Genomic DNA, 6,183 nt, shown 5'->3' with positions numbered 1-6,183 from the left:
CAAAAGAGAAAAGGACCATGGGCTAGCATCCCACAGTCCCCTTCAGGGGCATGCCCCCACTGACCTAAGGACCTTTCATAAGGCCCCATCTCCCCAAGGGTCCACCACCACCTCCTCTGGGGAATCAAGCTTTTAAGACATGTATCTTTGCCTGGGTGTGGTGGCGCATGCCTGTAATCCCAGCACTCAGGAGGCTGAGGCAGGATGATTGCTGTGAATTTGAGCCCAGCCTGCACTACAAAGTGAGTTCAAGGCCAGCCTGAACTGCATAGTGAAACCATGTCTGAAAAAGACAAAAAAAAAAAAATAAAATAAAAGAGACAAGTATATTTGAGGCACATTCATCCAAACCGTAGCACTGCTGCTTTGTCCTCCCTCAAGGACAAGACAGCAATCACTGGCCACCATGGAATTGCCACAAAACTGCTGGGGACTGGGATCTCCCTGGAAAGTACTTGCCAAAAGTCATGTCCTCTTTCCCTACCAAGGTATGGGAATTTTGGTCCTGGGGCTATAACAGGTAACTTCTGTTGTCATGGTGGGGATTAAATATATTTTTATGGCAATCACAGAGCGTTTCTATCATGTGTGGACGTTTTGCTGTGAGTTGGAAGTCCTTAGCATATCATATTCTTCCCCAAGGTCTGCAACACATTTAGAGGTAACTGGTCTTCTCCATTAGACCCCTCCTTTTGTCAACAATATTCACAGGCACCATGTGCTGTCAGGACCTGCAGTTTAAAGAGAGGATATGGAAACACAAAGAGGAAACGTAAGTGGCCAGAGGCCACCAGCAAATAGAAGCATACCTGGCGCAGCGCTTCAAAGCCGGGTCTGTCTGCACACAAAATATCTTCCACTCCAACAACACAGCCTACCAGATGTAAGATCCTTGGGCTCTCCTTGACTCATCATCTCTCATTGGTTCCTATTTATTTATCAAGTGACCTTGGATCTAGAATGTTCTCTTTCCTTCCTTGGCAAGCTCTCCCTGGGAGAGGAGGGCCTATCTCTCCTCTACAGCTGCCTCAGCCCATCCGCACTGAACACCCAGGAAGCTGCCCCTAGCAGACAGGGCCCAGCCACTCTTACTCAGTTTACCCCTGGCCCTTGGAGCTCAGCTCCTCTTTCTATTCTCTAAAACAGATGCTTGAACATCAGCCCACCTAGAACTCCCCTTTCTCCCTTAGCCTGCAGCTTGTACTAGGCATTTGGCAATGACTTTTCCACAGACCTCACCAATGCTGCGAAGACATCCTTTAGCTCGGGGTCATGCCAGACACTGGCTATGCTATTGTATCATCGCGCGCATCTTCAGCCCTCACACAAACTTTGCGGGGGGGCTAAGATTTCCCCTAAACCTCTGAGGCAATTGGGCCTGAAACTATTAAGGCATGTCCTCTAGGTCAGACGCCTGGCTTGCAGCTGAACCCAGACTTAAACCCAGATGCTTTTCCTCCACTGCCCACCTCTAAAACCTTTATAGCAATGTGGTTATACCACACAAAAGGACACTAATTCCTTAATAAGTTTAGCGCCAAGAGCAAAGAGGTGCACACATTTTGCCTTGCCAAGTAAAGTCCAGAGGAATAACCTTTTCTGAAAGTAAAGGGCAACCTTCTTACAGGGTTCCTTGGCAGATGCTTGACATCTGTACCTTGAACCTGGTCGAGGAAGAAAGGATGTCCTCCTTATTGAAAATGGGCACCTAGAAAAACAAAGGCCCCTCTTAAGAGGAGATACTCAGAAACCCACACCCACCAAACAGTGGAGATCCCGGAAAGCTGAAAGCCAGCGCCACACAGTCTGTCTTCCTGATTCCAAAGTGCATGCTCACCTGTTTCTTGGCGGCACTCTCTACCTTCCTCACTTCTCCTTGTGTGTTTAGAGGTCACCAGGGTCTCTCCCTGTAGCTGTTACCCAGCACTGAAGAGCCCAGGCATCCCAGGCAGAAGGAAGCCACAGGCTTGGAGGAAACTGCGAGACAAACTTGCACTTTTTGTACTAGTGGGGCTTGAATCCAGGGAGTGTTTACCAACACTCCATCCCAAGCCTTTCTTTTTTTTTCTTTCTTGACAACAAGGTCTCACTCAGTTTCCCAGCCTGGCTTCAGCCTTGCAATCCTCCTGCTTCAGCTTCCCAAGCAACTAGGATTATGAGCATGTGGCCTGGTGTCCAGCAGGAAAACTGGTTTTCAGAATGCTTGGCTTGTGGCATCTCCCTTCCCCCTCCATGTACTCAACCCATGGGTTGTACAAGTGTAATGCTGTCTTCACTGACAATTTAGATGTTTTGCTAATAGTGGGTGTTCTGTATAATTTTGACTCTTAAAAAATTACAACAAACTTTTGTTGATCTTGATTGCAACATGCTAACTTTTGTACCTAATGTAAGCGCCTCACTAGTCTCAGCCTTGTGGGAGTCGGTGGTCTCTCTGTGGTCCCCGGGAGAAAACGGCAAGAGGATATAGAAAATAAAGACAAGAGACAAGAGCTGGGGTCAGGTGGAGTTACCTCTTGCCTGATGAGCAGGAGGACCGACTTCAAGAGTAGGGATGTTTATCTTATACACTTGCAAAGTTAGTATTCATGGGGTGTAATGTTGCCCGGCGACCAACAACTGTAATTGTCCGGCAGGATGCCTTTTTCAATACTGCGGTAGCTTGACTGCTTGACCAATAACCAGCTCCAGTGGCTCCCAACAAGCCTGGCACTGCCTGCCTGCCCCTTGGGGCTTCTCACTGGGCAAAGCTGCTCAGTTCATGGCAGTTGGGAAGCAGAACAGGGGAGGAGTGTCACACAGGAAGGGGCCTGGCACGGGGTCACACCTTCATGACACACACATACACATCCAGGAGGGTGCTGGACTAATCTACTAGGCATTTCTTAATCCAGTGAAGTTGCCATGTCAGGATTAATGGTCATAAGGGCTTATCATCTTTCTCTCACACCAGGCATGGTGCACTTTTTTTGCACTGATGATACTAGGCTGATTGAGGAGGAAGTAGCAACTAGTCTACACACATTGCCAACACACTAACAAGACAAACCCTTAATATCAATTCCCACAAAAAACGCAAGAGTCTTTCAACTTAGTGAAAGTTGATTGGCCAAGGGCTTTGAGCACTTAGTACTTACAAAGTGCAAAGCAAGTGGGTACAACTCACCCTTGCTACCACTGAAAATAGACATGAGTGATAGTGGGCCCCCTTGGGTGCTGATGTGAAAGACCTAATTGTGGAACGTTGCTATGACTTTACTGCTGATGACCAGAAAACTTGATCATTTTGACTGGATCCCAGAAAAGAAAGCTCTCCGAGCCCACGCCTATAGACTCATGGGGAGTTATCTGTGATCAGTTGAGTAGAAAAACAAAACTTGGGCCTGGATTGCAGATGCATTTGCAAAATAGGTAGGCACCAAGTGGATTGGTCTAGTATTGCTTTACTTTACTTTTTTTTAACTTTAGTATTGCTGAGTAATGATTACCACAAACTTAGTGACTTAAAACGAGTTTAAAAACCAGGCAGCCTTAGCTGCTATCTCTGCTGAGTGTGTCACAAGGTCCAAGTGTCAGACAGGCTCAGTGCTTATCTGGAGCCTGTGGAATAATCCATTAGCAAGATCATCCAGGCCTAGTTTCTCAAGGCAGTAGGAATGAGGTCCCTGTGTCCTTGCTGGCTTCCCGCCAGGGAGTGCTGTAAACTCTAACATCCGCCACCACAGCCTTTTGGGGCCACTGCTTTATCTTCAAAGCAGGCCTTCAGGGTGATTTCTTTTTTTGCTTTGAATCTCTGTGACCTCTTCTGTTCCTTCACAGGGAGCGTGCTCTACTTTACAAGGACTTCCCTGAGAGCATCAGACTCACCAGCACCACTTTTGTGTCCTTGGAACCACTGACTTGAGACCTTATTTATGCAAACAAAATCCGACTACCTCAGCATTCATATTTATGTTTGGTTTTATATATGGGAGATGGGAATCTGGAGAGGCATAATCAGAACGCTGCTGTCTTAACTTGAGCTGCTGTAACAGAACAATCGGAGGCTGGGTGGCATGAGCAAAAACATTTCTCACGGTTCTGGATACCAAGAAGTTCAAGAGTAGGTTGCCAACATGGTCACTTTCTGGTAAGGGCCACTTCCTAGCCTGGAGGTGGACACCTCACTGTGTCCTCACATGGTGCAGAGGGAGGCAGAGGGAGAGAGCAAGCTCTCATGTCCAGTTATAACAGAACTAATCCATTCATGGGGTTCCACCTTCAAGACTGTATGTAACCCAGTTGCCTCAGAAGTCCCCATCTCCAAGTACTACTGCCAGTGGGGTCAACACATGAGTTTGAGGGGGACATATTCCGTCCACAACATGTGCCTGCCCACAAGCTGAAGGTGCTGCATATCTGAGGAGGAGCACTTGGCACTGATGATCCGCACAAGGGAAATGCAGGAAGTAAACCGTGAATGTGACATCAAAAGAGTTAGTATGGAGTAGTAGGAAAGCGTGCAGACTCTAGGGCCAGAAATGTATGGGTTAAATCCTGACTCTCTCGCTCAGAAACTGTGTCACTCTGGCAAAACATTGATCACCAAAAGCTTTAATTTTTTTTACTAAAGAGAATACGGTAACAGCCACCCTACTGAATGGTCCTGAGAATTAAATGTGAGAACTCAAACAACAGCTCTTCATAGATTTTCTGCAAACAGCAGTTATTCTTTTATTCAACTAGCACAGTTTTGACTCCAGAGGGTTCACGTCTACATAAGATCTCGAGTCATGTGATGGAAGGTGTCAGTGAGATTGCGGGACGGGAAGCCCTGGAAACTCCCTCCCCGACAGATGGAATCCACAGTATATGGAACAATTACCACTCTGAAAAAAATACAGAAACCAAACAGGGTCTTGCAACCCAGGTGAGCATGACACCAACCACAGTTAAGACTAGTAGGAAAGTTCATGGCATAAAGAACCCTCTCCTCCCACCCTGGGGCAGTGCAGCACACCTGGGAGGAAACCCTCAACTCCCATCTTGTCCCTGGGAGGGAAAAGGATTAAAAGCTATGTCCAGCGGGGGGTATATCACTCAGTGGCACAAATGCCTGGCTGGCAAGGACAAGGTCCTGAGTTCGATTCCCGGTACTGAAAAAGTAAAAATAAAAGCTATGTCCAACATTCTGGCTTTTGGGGGCAGACCAGTTTCTGTCTAACCTGTATCCAAGCCCTGACCAGAACAGAGCTCCAGATAGAGGGTCACTGAATAACAAAGGTCGTGTATCAGAATCTGCGATGCCAGCACAAGCCACTAGAGGGAAGGCCATTACCACAAATTAGTACAATACCTGCCAGGCTGCAGCATTAGACACCAGAGTAACAAGCCAAAGTCAAAATCAGCAAAACAGTTAGGAAGTTTCACACACAAGCCCAGAGAGTGAAGAAACAGCATACAGAATGACCTATTAAAATCACAATGGTCAATTAAAACCACAAAAGGCAGAAAAAGAGCAGAAGATAAAAATAGAAACTAAGGGTAACAGAAGACAGTATCAAATGTGGTAGATATTAACCCCAAGTATGTCCATAATCACTTTGAACATCAGTGGCTTAAGTGCACTAGATCAAAGACAGAGGCTGTCAAAGTGATCGAAAAGCAAAGTACAAGTATGTATATGCTATCTAAAAGAAACTTACTTTAATTATAAAAACACATACAGATGAATGGTAAAGAAATAAAGATAAGCCGTGCAAAAACTAACCAAAATAAAGCAGGAGTTGTGCCAGGCATGGTGGTGCATGCCTGTAACCCCAGCACTCGGGAGGCTGAGGCAGGAGGATCGTGGGGAGTTCAAGGCCAGCCTGAACTGCAAAGCTAGACCTTGTCTCAAAAAAAGAAAGAAGGAAGAAAAGAGAGGAAAGGAAAGAAACAAGCATTGTTATATTAATTTCAGGTGGAGCAGACTTCAGAGTAAAGAAAGTTAATCAGGGACACAAAGGGACACTGCATAAAGATAAAGGGATCAGTGCTCCAGGAAGACATAACAACCCTTACTGTGCATGCACAGTGCAACAGAGTCAAAATGCACGAGGCAAAACCAGCCAGTGAAGACAGGTGAAGTCCATATGTTGGAGACCTTAGTGCCCTTTTACAGAAATGGACAGATCCAGCAGGCAGCAAATCCATGCGGTTGTT

At 46.4% G+C, this 6,183-nt stretch overlaps 1 pseudogene; it reads left to right on the top strand.

Moving 5' to 3' along the window:
* The first annotated feature begins 716 nt into the window (after window positions 1-716).
* LOC102023917 overlaps window positions 717-6,183 on the top strand; it is a 41,204-nt pseudogene continuing 35,737 nt past the window's right edge.

The sequence above is a fragment of the Chinchilla lanigera genome, unplaced genomic scaffold (assembly GCF_000276665.1).
Source record: "Chinchilla lanigera isolate Chin_1 unplaced genomic scaffold, ChiLan1.0 scaffold00088, whole genome shotgun sequence".
NCBI classification, from domain to species: domain Eukaryota; kingdom Metazoa; phylum Chordata; class Mammalia; order Rodentia; family Chinchillidae; genus Chinchilla; species Chinchilla lanigera.
Note: the sequence above shows the minus strand (reverse complement) of the source record. Positions and strands in the feature narration are given on the sequence as shown.